Here is a 12,142-nt window from a genome sequence, read left to right on the forward strand (position 1 = left end):
ACCGTGTCCTCCGTCAAAGACCTACTCATTTGTCAGAAAATAACCTGAGTTATAACCCAAGACGTCCGAGCCTTAAACAGAAAGCTTAAGGCAGGGGTCCCCAAACTATGGCCCGCAGGCCACATGCGGCCCCCTGAAGCCATTTATCCGGCCCCCACCACACTTCCGGAAGGGGCACCTCTTTCATTGGTGGTCAGTGAGAGGAGCACATTGACCATCTCATTAGCCAAAAGCAGGCCCATAGTTCCCATTGAAATACTGGTCAGTTTGTTGATTTAAATTTACTTGTTCTTTATTTTAAATATTGTATTTGTTCCCGTTTTGTTTTTTTTACTTTAAAATAAGATATGTGCAGTGTGCATAGGGATTTGTTCATAGTTTTTTTTTTTTTATAGTCCGGCCCTCCAACGGTCTGAGGGACAGTGAACTGGCCCCCTGTGTAAAAAGTTTGGGGACCCCTGGCTTAAGGGGTAGGGGGGACCCAGGGCTGCCGCACCTACGCAAGCCTGCCTCCTGGAGCGCCCTTCTTCTTGCGTGGGCTTTCGCTGTCACACGGGTGTGCGCAATGGCGGCTCTTCCCCCAGGGAACAGGGTGGAACCCCAGACAAGGTTGGGGGGAAGCGGAGAGGGTACGAGGAACATCAAAGGAGTGCAGCGTCTTTGGACCAGGACACCCGGGAGATGGGCTGGGTCTCCCTGGTCGGAACACTGGCCAAGGGCAACGGGCGTCCCACGGCCCCACCGGGCTGTCCTGTTTCACCCGTCTGGGGAGGAGTAGGCGCTCGCCCCCTCCCCCAAGAGAAAGGAATCGTGGCCGCAATCTAAACAACTGGGGCTCCTGCAGCGGAACAGGACGGGGAGGAGACCTCCCTGGGCGGGTAACGGAGCGCACCCAGGAGAGGAACAGGACAGGGAGGAGACCTCGCTGGGCGGGTAACCAGATAATGGAGCGCGCACCCAGGAGAGGAGCAGGACGGGGAGGAGACCTCGCTGGGCGGGTAACGGAGCGCACCCAGGACAGACCTGTGGGGAAACAGGACTCGGGAAAGGGCAGACACTCGCCAGCGGTCCTGTCACAACTTCCATCAGGCAGGCGGAGGTTTGATACAGGGAGCTCTGGGGTGGGGTGGGGGGGCTGGGAGGCGTTTCTAGGACGTTAGGGACGCCAGGGACAGTGGAATCCACAAGTCAGTCCATGTGGCGTCATCTCACAGGTGGACAAGGAGCACACCTCCTCCTCCTCATCATCCCAGGACCGCACCTGGGCTCTGACCCTCCCCGCAGGGCGTGACCCTGGGTAGATCCCGCCTCTCTCTACAGCGAGGGTGTTGAACCAGAGGGTCCCTAAGGTCGCCCGCCTCTGAAGTCCCCCGGAACTGACATTCTGTCCCTAATACAAGAAAGGCATACAGGTGCCCCTTCGGAGGGTTCAGCGAACAGAAAGAGACATCTGGGTCCAGTTGCTGCCGTTCCCCGAGCATCTGGCCCACGCGGGACGCAGGAATTGTGCCTTTATACATCCAGCCAAGGTTAGAGAGCTCCCACTTCACAGACAGGGAGCCCTGACCCAGGGACCCCGAGTAGCTTTCACGCTGAGAGATGCTGTTAGGGTCACCGACCTGGGGGATGTCAACGTGATGACCCGAGCTGAGTCCTGCCCCGCTTCCATGCTGTCTATACAGCTGACCCTGGACAGTGTCACTCGCTTAAAAAAAAATCACGCCTGCCTGGGGGACAGGAGCCCAAGGAAGGCTCCAGGTCCACGCCACGCTGCTCGCGGGCGGAGGGAGACGCTGCTTTGCCCACCGTGGTTCCCGCTCCCGGAAGGAGGAGGGTGTCGAGTTGGGTTATACCCGAGGGAGCGCTTCCTGGGCGCTGGGTCCCAGGCGAGCCGTTGATGTGTGATTTTTACACGCTTGTATGAGACCGACACCTGGCAGGACGGGGCGCTTCTTGTCCTCGCTAAAAGTGCCAAGTGGTTTTATGGAAAGAGGCTTTACCGTTTTTAAAGGACTCATCTGGGGGGGGGGGGGGAATATCAGACTTTTTAATAGACAAGCACAGCCATTTCGTCTACGGGAAGTAAATAATGTCTAGACCGCCTATGTGCCCCAGCCTGGTCCCCGATACGAGGAAAGCCACAGGCCACAAGGGGCCCCCCATGGGACGCGCAGGACGATGGAAAATCAGACTCTCTCCCTACAGGTAGGGGAGCAGCGTAGGTTCAAAGAACAGACAGCTCCCCGAGTTCCAGTCCAGGGGAAATGAGGGAATGGGTCTCACACCGAAGTCCTGGGGAACGGAGGTTCACTGAGCGACTCCCACGGAACACTGAGCAGTGTCGGGAGGAATAAAAGCGCCAGCTGCCTCCACCTGCCCTGCCGCCCTCTCCCTTGTCCAGCCCCGAAAGCCAGGGAGGAGGGGCGGGGGGGAGGGAGGCAGGTGCAGAGGGGGCCGCGGGCCAACCGTCTTCCCGCAGCAGCGCTAAGCCACCGGTGCCCTGGGGGTGCTAGACCCACACCCCAGGGCTGCAGCTGGCATTCTGGCCCGAGGCTTAGCTGGCTTTCTGAAGGCAGGAGCCTCTCGGCGAGGTGACAGGAGGGAGGGCCGGGTGGCTCTGCCCACAGAGGTCGGGGCGCTGCGAAGCCTTGGCTGGCAGTGCCCCCCCCCCAAGCAGAACGGGATGTCAGGGCAGCCGGGTCCTTTCTGAAGCACTTCGTCTATTCTTCCCTCCCCCCGGTCACCCCGTGACATCTCCCACACCTGCCCCTGAGCACACAGAAGGGACAGTGACTCCACAGAACGGGGAGACACGTGGACCGGCTGCCTCCCTCTGCCTGGGCACCCATGAAAGCAGCGGGCCGTCCACCTCGTGGCGGAGCCCATCACGACCCCTGTCGCTGTGGCCGGACGTGGCCCCCTGCCAGCCGCCCCCACGGGCGCCCCGTGCCGGGTTCGCCGGACAGCTGCCACCCACACAGCTCTCTGCTCAGCCCTGTGCGGGCTCTTGTCTGAGAGACGAAAACTCCCCAGAGCCGGGGGCAGACTCCGAACGATGGCCCGTGAGGGGTCGCAGGCTGGTGGGGAAGGTCCCCGGAGCCAGTGCCTGGGAGGGGTCCGCATGCGTCAGGGCTGGGACACGCCCCTTCTGCATCCTTGTCCGTGCTCATCGTCACCGAAGAATAAACAATGGAGAAAAATACACAAAAGGGTAAAAATAGGAACAACAGGCAGGAACAGGAACCAGAGTTGTTCCTGTTGAAGGGCTTCCGGCGTTGTCACCTGGACAACTCAGACGTCGTGAGGGCGGGCTCCCTTCGACAGTTCTCTTTGAGCCACGTGGCCGTCGGCGTAGTATAGACACCTGGTCCGACATCGGGGCCGAGGAGGGTTTAGCAACCTCACCTCTGCGGCCAAGGAGGGTTCAGCAACCTCACCTCTGCGGAGGGAAAGTTTCTAGGTTATTGAAAATAACCTAGACTGGACGGGGTGGGGTCAATAACCCGTGGAAGCAAGCTCTTCCCTCGAACGTGGGCTGAAACTATAAAATAACATAAACACAGAGTATCTCCTGGACTGAGGAAAACTGCCAAACAAACTCACTTTATTCCAGGCAAAGGCCAAATGAAGACGAAGGTTAAAAAAAAAATGCTGTTAGCGAGAAAGAGAGAGAGATGGTTGTAACAATGTGAGCAACCACGTATTGTAACAATGTGAGCAACCAGGTCAGTGATGAGCAGGATCCACAATGGGAGCTCGAGAGTCCTTGCCAATTTGCAAGACAAAGAAGCAAAGGGGGCGTTCTTCCTTAGCAAACGCCAACTGATAAATACAGACTGAAGATGGACATGGCACAGTGCGGACACTTACACGGGTCACCCGGAAGCAGGGAGAGCACAGACCGCCCGCCGACGCCCTCGCAGGGATAAACGCTGTGGGATCCGGTCGGCTAAGGGCGGGGCCCGGTGTAGCGGGACCTGCTGTAGGTAGCATCCCTGCCTCCCCGCGGCATCCCTTCCGATGCCCAGGCCACGCCACGGGTTAAATACTTAGAATACTGCCGCTGGCGGTGGGACTTTGTTGTTGTTGTTGTTTTTGTTTATTCTATGCGGGGAAGCCGTTAGTATTTTCTTTGGTTCTGTGAGTTCTGCAATTCCTTCCGCTGTGCTGAGTCCCCCCCAACCCTGGAGGTCTCCCGTCAGTCTGCGAAATTCCCAGCTACCTCTTCTACTGGAAGGCTTGTTCTGATTTTGATACATATGCAGCCTGCGGCGGATTAAAAATTCCTTCCTTAGGGCATGTGCCCGAGGGTGCCAGCTCGCTGGCTCCCCAGTCCCCTTCCAGAAAACACTGTGCCCAATGAGGCAGAACGTGGGTCACGCCCAGGGCCACCTCCCCCCCCCCCCACGCCACCGTCCTGGGTCAGCACAGGCAGTCCTCAGACCCCCTTTCCTGCCTTACACGTCACCAACATACCGTGGGGACCTTCACTCCTCAGTGGTCTTTTTTAGGGTTGTGTGTGTGTGTGTGTGTGTGTGTGTGTGTGTGTGTGACAGAGACAGAGAGAGGGACAGATAGGGACAGACAGACAGGAAGGGAGAGAGATGAGAAGCATCAATTCTTCATTGCAGCACCTTAGTTGTTCATTGGTTGCTCTCTCAAACGTGCCTTGACTGGGGGATTATAGCAGACCAAGTGACCCCTTGCTCAAGCCAGTGACCTTGGGCTCAAGCTGGGGAGCCTTGCTCAAACCAGATGAGCCCACGCTCAGCCCAGCAACCTCAGAGTTTCGAACCTGGGTCCTCTGCGTCCCAGTCCGACGCTCTATCCACTGCGCCACCGCCTGGTCAGGCCTCAGTGGTCTTTGTTCTACGTCTTCTTCTGGCCCGCAGATGCTTACCCATTTACCTGTTTACTTCTGTCTTCCAGAACCACACACCACCACCACCCCTCAGCTGCCCCGGCAGCCATCCCCGCCTGGCACGTCAGCCCCGGAAGCCGTTTCATCTGCCTGGGACGACCTTCCTCCCCATCGTTCCGGGGGGATTAACTCCCACGCCACCTCCAGTATCAAGTTCCACATCCTCCTGCACGGCCAAACTAACCTCTTCCTTAGCCACACGCCCACACTGACGTCCGCTGTGTCCCTCCGACCTGGACCCTCACGTCACTGTCTCTCCCTGGGGTTGTGAGCTTCGGCAAGTGACCGGCTCTTCACCCGGCTGCTGGCCCAACAGTCCCTGCGCGTTACCTAATAGCTACGGTGTGGCCGAGACAATGGAAGGAGAGGCGGTTCTGTGAATGGAACGGCTTTGGGTCAAGAGGTCGAGAAGCACCAGAGAACCGGAGCCTCTCCCGTTGTTTACAGCGGGGGCGTACTTCTATTCTGAGTCTGCCGAGACTGGCGTCTCCGAATCCCCAAGTCCTGGCAGAGGCAACGCTGGCACAGGAAGAGCCGCCCCGCTCTGGTTAAACCATCAGGCAGGGCTGCAAAGCCACCTCCTCTCAGATCGGGACTCAGGCCGGAGGGTAACGGAGAAGGCGTGGGCAAAGGGACCTCTCCACGCCCCACTAAGATGGCAAACACAGGAGGCCGCCCGCACCATCCGAGAACTGGGCCACTGTCCCCTGGGGGGTGATTCCAACCGGTTTAGGCCTCAGAACTTGGGGGCCGGCATGTAGGCAGCCTTCCCAACCCCAGTCCTGCCCCCGAGGCAAGGAGCAGCGTCCTGGCCCTGAGCCTGGGGCTGGGCTCCAGGAAGAGGAGGCAGAGCACCTCATACACTCTCGCTGTTTTTGTCCAAGTTGACGGCGAGTGAGTTCAAGGCCCAGGAACCAGCCACCTTTTCTCTGGACGGGAACCTGTATCAGCTCCCCGAAAAGCAGGAACAGGGAAGAGAACTGAGTAGCCCCCCCCCCCCGCTAGCCCCACCCTTTGAGGGCCCCCCAGTCTTTGTCACCTTTGCCCCCCCCCCACTGCTGCCATCAAGGGAGAAGATCTCGAAGCTCAGACGTTTGACAGGACGCAGGATGGGCTAAGTGTGAGGCTCCGAATGAAGCGTTCAGGAAGAAGTCAGGGGCGTAAATCTAACCTCTGCTACCAGCATTCCAACATCTTTTTATTTATTTATTTTACCAAAACAATGGACTATTTAAGAATTCTGTTGCCCTGGCCAGTTGGCTCAGTGAACAGAACGTCCACCTGGCATATGGACATCCCAAGTGTGATGCCCGGTCAGGGCACACAGGAGAAGTGACCATCTGCTTCTCTTCTTCCCCTCCCTCTCCCCTTCTCTCTCTCTTCCCCTCTCTCCCCTTCTCTCCCTCCCCCCTTCTCCCCCTTCTCTCTCTCTTCCCCTCCCTCTCCCCTTCTCTCTTCCTCCCCTTCTCCCCTTCTCTCTCTTCCTCTCCCCCTCCCCCTTCTCTCTCTCTTCCCCTTCTCTCCCTTCTCTCTCTTCCCCTCCCCCTCCCCCTTCTCTCTCTCTTCTCCTCCCTCTCCCCTTCTCTCTCTTCCCCTCCTCTCCCCCTTCTCTCTCTTCCCCTCCCCCTCCCCCTTCTCTCTCTCTTCTCCTCCTTCTCCCCTTCTCTCTCTCTTCCCCTCCTCTCCCCTTCTCTCTCCCTCCCCCTTCTCTCCTTCTCTCTCTCTTCCCCTCCCTCTCCCCTTCTCTCTCTTCCCCTCCTCTCCCCTTCTCTCTCTCTTCCCCTCTCTCTCCCCTTCTTTCTCCCTCCCCACTTCTCGCCCTTCTCTCTCTCTTCCCCTCCCCCTCCCCCTTCTCTCACTCTTTGCCTCCACTCGATGGGTTCAAGCATCTGCCCAGGCACTGAGGACAGCTAGGTCAGCCCAGGCTGGGGTGCTGGGTGGATCCCAGTCGAGGTGCCTGCAGGAGTTTGTCTCTCTACTTCTCCTCCTTTCACTTACAAAAAAATATATACATTATCAATTATTCTATTTATTTTCTTTGATATGAAAAAAATAGAACTGTTATGAGAAAGCAAAAGTATAAATAGGCCTCCACTGGTGGAATTTTAGGAGTTTTTTTCTTTTCTGATTATAAAAATAATGCATATAGAAAAAAGAATACAGTAAGGGAAACAGATTTTCCTCTAATTTAAATAAAATCTGTAATCATCCGCCAGGGGCCCTTACTTTCTCTCTTCGGCTGGACTCAGGGCAAGGGTTCCCGCCTTTTAACCCAAGATGGTTGCTCTACTTCCAGTCAAAACAGCCACATTCCAGGCACAAGGAAGACAAAGGCAGGAAAGGCGTGTGCCTGCTCCCGAGAACATTTCTCGGAAGTCGCGTCCACGCTCCATCCACTTGCACCGCCTTGGCATGACGCACGCCCACGGCCACGCCTCCCCGGGACGCGGGGGCTGCAGAATGCAGTCTGTTCTGGGTGGCCACGTGCCCGGTTAGAAACCCGGAGTATTTCTGAAAAAAATACGAGCTCAGACATCTTTGCCACCAGCAGCCTTTGGTGCAGGGGAGTCAGTTCCACGGAGAGTCCCTGTTAGGTCAGACGAGGGTGAATACGAAGGATGCAAGTGTCCAAGGGAGAAATTGTTCCGCACAAGAAAAGACACGGGGTCCGGAGTCTAGGAAGACGCGGGCAGACGGACTTGAAGCGGGAAAGGTGAGGCTGCTGACTCCAGGAAGGAATTCAGGGACACAGGAAAAGGCGTCGAGGACCTTGTAATGAGGGTTTGCCACGTCAGCCCTCTACCCCGGATACCCATGGCGTCCCCCGGGAGTCTCCGCCCCTCGCGGAGCTGGTGTGGAGCTGGGCCTGTTGGGGGTGGGCTAGGCGGGTATCGGAATCACTGCGGCCGTTATTGGGGGGGGGGGGGGTCGGGTCAGGCCTGGGCTCAGGGCATGCTGAGGTGTGGCTGCTGGAGCCGCCAGAGATTGGGGAGCTCTCTCTAGGCCTGGCCACAGTGGATGAAAACAGGGGTGTGGAGACTGTCTCCAGCCCATGCTGTCCACACAGGTGCTGGGGGATTCTTCCTGGCTGGGGACCAGGTTTCCAGGCTTGGACGGGGTGCCAGCCGCACTGCCCAGAGCTGCCTGCAGGCGGCAGTGTGAGTCCCCAGGGTCCTGACCCCCGTCCCTTCCCGCCCTGCCTCCCCTGAACGGAAGAATAAACAGCAGCAAGCTGTGCACTCGAACCTCCAGTTACCACCGCCGCTCGGCCTACTTCACTGCCAGGCCTCTGTCCTTATCTGGTCACCATGCCCTGTGATTCCACATCTCACTCACAGCCTTGCTAACCCGTGGACATCGGCGGTGGAAGGGAGGGGGCAGCCGGGAAAGAGAAGGGAGAGGAGAGGAGGAGCAGAGGGGAGTGCGGGCAGAGAGGGAGGAAGGTACCTCTGGGGCAGGTGCCTCCTGAGGTCACTCCTGGCATCCCACTTGGAATCAGAGACCTGGGCTTGACCGACAGCGCCACCTGCAGGTTCACCCTCTCGTCCCACCCAGTGTGACCCGAAAGAGCTCCGCCACTTAAACCACTGTCCCCACCCGGTGCCCGCACGCGCGCGCGCACACACACACATGCACACGCACAGCACCCGCGTGCACACAGGCTCACGCGCCCACGCACGGAGTCCAGGCCTCGGACCCCTGGACTCCCACGTTGTTCGTGGCACAGCTCCACACCGCATCCGATAGTGACCCACCTGAGTCAAGGGCCAAGCCGCTGGCTCGTGGTCAAGGCCCGCGCCCTCTCCTTTCATCCTGAGTCCAAGCCCGGGGAACCGATGGACTCTGACCCAACCTAATTGCCGAGGGGCTTCACCTGGAGACAGGTCCTCTCCCCTGCACTGACCGTGCATCAGGATGGTGCTGACGTTCCTACCGGGTCATTTCAGCCCCACAACAGTCCCGCAAGGTGTCCTCTTATCACCCGCCCCCCCCCACCTCCACCCCACCCCCGGCTCCCGCCACCGCACTGTCCGGGGAGCGACGCTGGGGACGGCGTCTATTGTCACAACGTGGGAGCATAAGTTGTTCTAAAAGAGGGAACGAGTTCGATCACTGCCTTCTGTTTTGATCGCAGGCTCAGTGGGGTGGTGCGCTTGCGTGCCCGCATCATAGCACGGGGACAGAGGCGTTCAGGGACCTCTTTGTGCTCAGCCAGCCCGGACTCTTGTCGAAATCTGGTTTTCCAGTGAGTGTCCACTGTCTCCGATGCATCGATCTCCACATGAGAGAACAGTGGAATGTTTCAGATTTTTTCACAAAGCCAACGCCTTCAAATACTCAGTGTCTATCCTTACTGTCCGTGGATGCAAAATAACCATATTATATTTGATCAACTACACCGGTACTAATTATGAGGGGCGTTCCTCACAATGCCTGGACCAGACACTCAAGTTTTGGGAAACGCCGACAGGTGAAGGGTGCCCTCTGCTGGTAGACGGTGGCATGTACCACATGAAGGATGAGGCCGCTGTTTCATCTTCAAGACTCAGAAATGGCACCGTGACGTGTCAGCACTCACTCAGACATGAAGAAGCTGAATTCCAGCCCCAACTGTTCCGCCTAGTGACTTCCTGACGTCGTACGAGTGGTTCTGCCCCCCGCCCCCGGGGCCTCCGTGGTGTGTTGCAGAACGAAGACTGAGCAGAGAGAGTCAGAGTCTGCGGTGCCCGCCAGGTGTCTTGTGTTCCGGGGGACCATGGAAATCAATCACATGTGCTTGCCCGGGTTTGGGCACGAGAGCCGTCCACACCCGGTGCAGAAGCAATAAAACTCCCCTGTACCCACCTACTTCATCTTGGCTTTCAACTTCCCATGAGACCAGGGAGAAACCTGGGGTGAAGGAGACGGAGCTAGCTGGAATTTCCCCGCGCATGTGACCGCACAGGACAGTCTTTCCTGGGGTCTGAGCCCTTGGAGGCAATGAGCTGCAGACAGCAGAGCCTCGCCCCACCCACGCCAGCCTGTGGCTGCCCAGTGCCGCTCCCTTTAATTTTTGCACTTGGAAGTGTGCAGGGGTGTGTATTATCTAAAACGTGAGACTTTTACTGCTGGTATGGGCCATGGTCAGCTTGCCCTGTAGACCCACTCTGTTTGGTCCCTGATGGGCCCTGGGCCACAGTCAGGTGCCATCTCTGCTTCTGCCACATCCTAGCTGTGTACTGAGTCCCCATTTCCACACATGCTGGAAAAAATAAGGGGTTTTACTGAGGGCCAGATGAGAGAGAGAAGCAACACCAAGCCGCTGTGAGAGCGCGGAGGAGTTCCTAAAGACGACGGAACTAGCACTGAGCCTTGCGGGGTAAGCGTGAGGGGCTTGGGAGAACCAAGGAAAGAACAACCCTGCCCGTCTCCAAAGGCAGTGAACAGAGTATCCAGGCAGCAAAATGGAATCTTCAAATGAAAGGTTAATATCAGAGAGTCCTGGGAGAGACCGCTGGGCACGCTTTGGTCAGGCTGGGTGGCCTCGTGCTGAAGTAACAGCCACCACAAGCAGCACAACAAACCGGAGGGGTGTCAGCAACACACGATTGTTTCTTGGTTCTATTTCACAGCCATCGGGGGGCCAAACATTTGTCTGCTCCACACCATCATTTTGCTAGACCCAGAGGACAAACTCCATCCCATCAGGGATAGGAGACCACCAGGGTTTGGAGTGACACCTGTCACTCACTCTTCATTGGTGCGAGGCAGTCACATGCCCAGTCTGAGTCCTGCAGAGCGAGGTTCTCTAATTCTTCAGCGGAGGCCGCGGGGGGGGGGGGGGGGGCAAATATTTTGAGCAACAAACCATTTGCCACAGAAGGCGAGGTTGGGTCCATGTTCGAAGCAAAATTCATTCTCTTCGAATATTCTTATTTGAAAATATTGTAAAGTGTAGACTATGACCTCTGTTATTTCGTTTCTCTATTAACTTTGCCCTTAAGTGTTCTTCTTTGCCTAGTATCTTGACGTGTACAATTAGGTTGTTTGAGATCTTTCTTTTTTCTGAGCAGAGGCATTCATCACTAGGAACTTCCCTCTAAGAACCCTTGTGTTGCCTTCTGTCAGAGTTGGCATGTTGCATTTCCATTTCTGTTTGTCTCAAGGAATTTTTATTGGCCTTCTAATTTCTTCTTTGACCCTTTTCCACCCACAACTCCCTCCCCCCCGTCCCTTATCTCCAGCCAAAGTAAATTCTTTTTTAAAAAACTTACATTAGCTCTGGCCGGTTGGCTCAGTGGTAGAGCGTCGGCCTGGCGTGTAAGGGGTCCCGGGTTCGATTCCCGGCCAGGGCACACAGGAGAAGCGCCCATCTGCTTCTCCACCCCTCCCCCTCTCCTTCCTCTCTGTCTCTCTCTTCCCCTCCCGCAGCGAGGCTCCATTGGAGCAAGGATGGCCCGGGCGCTGGGGATGGCTCCTCGGCCTCTGCCCCAGGCGCTAGAGTGGCTCTGGTCTCAACAGAGCGACGCCCCCCCCCTGGAGGGGCAGAGCATCGCCCCCTGGTGGGCGTGCCGGGTGGATCCCGGTTGGGTGCATGCGGGAGTCTGTCTAACTGTCTCTCCCTGTTTCCAGCTTCGGAAAAATACAAAAAAAAAACAAAAAAAAAACTTACATTATTTTTTCTGCAAACTCATTGTATGAAAGAGCTCCGGCAGCTCCTGGGTGGTGGACCCGTTGCCTCCTCCTCCTCCGGGCCCTGGGGCTGGTGGTTCAGACTCTACGCTGCAGGAGTCAGGCCTCTCCTGACTGTCATCTGGCTCAGTCAGCCTTCTTTCCCAAAAGCCTTTGGCTGTGAAGGATTTTTTGTTTAACACTCCTAAGGCAGGTGAGGATCAGTTGTTAGGATTGAATTTCCTCCACAAGGCCGGAACATTTGGAGGTAGTGAGGAAATGTCCTTTCCAGAGGGTGGCAGAGAGACGGACCCCAGGACTGGGAGTCAGGCCCCAAACGGGGGTGGGGGGGTGGGGGGGGCAGACCCTCGGGGGGGGGGGGCAGACCCTCAGGGATGCTGCCTCAACAGGTGAGCCGCCCTACAGCTCAGCGTCTAACCGCTGTTTCCTTTCGCCCTCAGGCCATTATGCTGAGTAATCCCTCTACAGTGATTTTCTCTGGTGCTCAGGCTTGCGCACTGGGCAAGGCAGTGAGGCAGGCCATAGGGGGAGGCCAGGCCTCAGGGAGGA

This window comes from Saccopteryx leptura, chromosome 12 (genome assembly GCF_036850995.1).
Source record: "Saccopteryx leptura isolate mSacLep1 chromosome 12, mSacLep1_pri_phased_curated, whole genome shotgun sequence".
NCBI classification, from domain to species: Eukaryota; Metazoa; Chordata; class Mammalia; order Chiroptera; family Emballonuridae; genus Saccopteryx; species Saccopteryx leptura.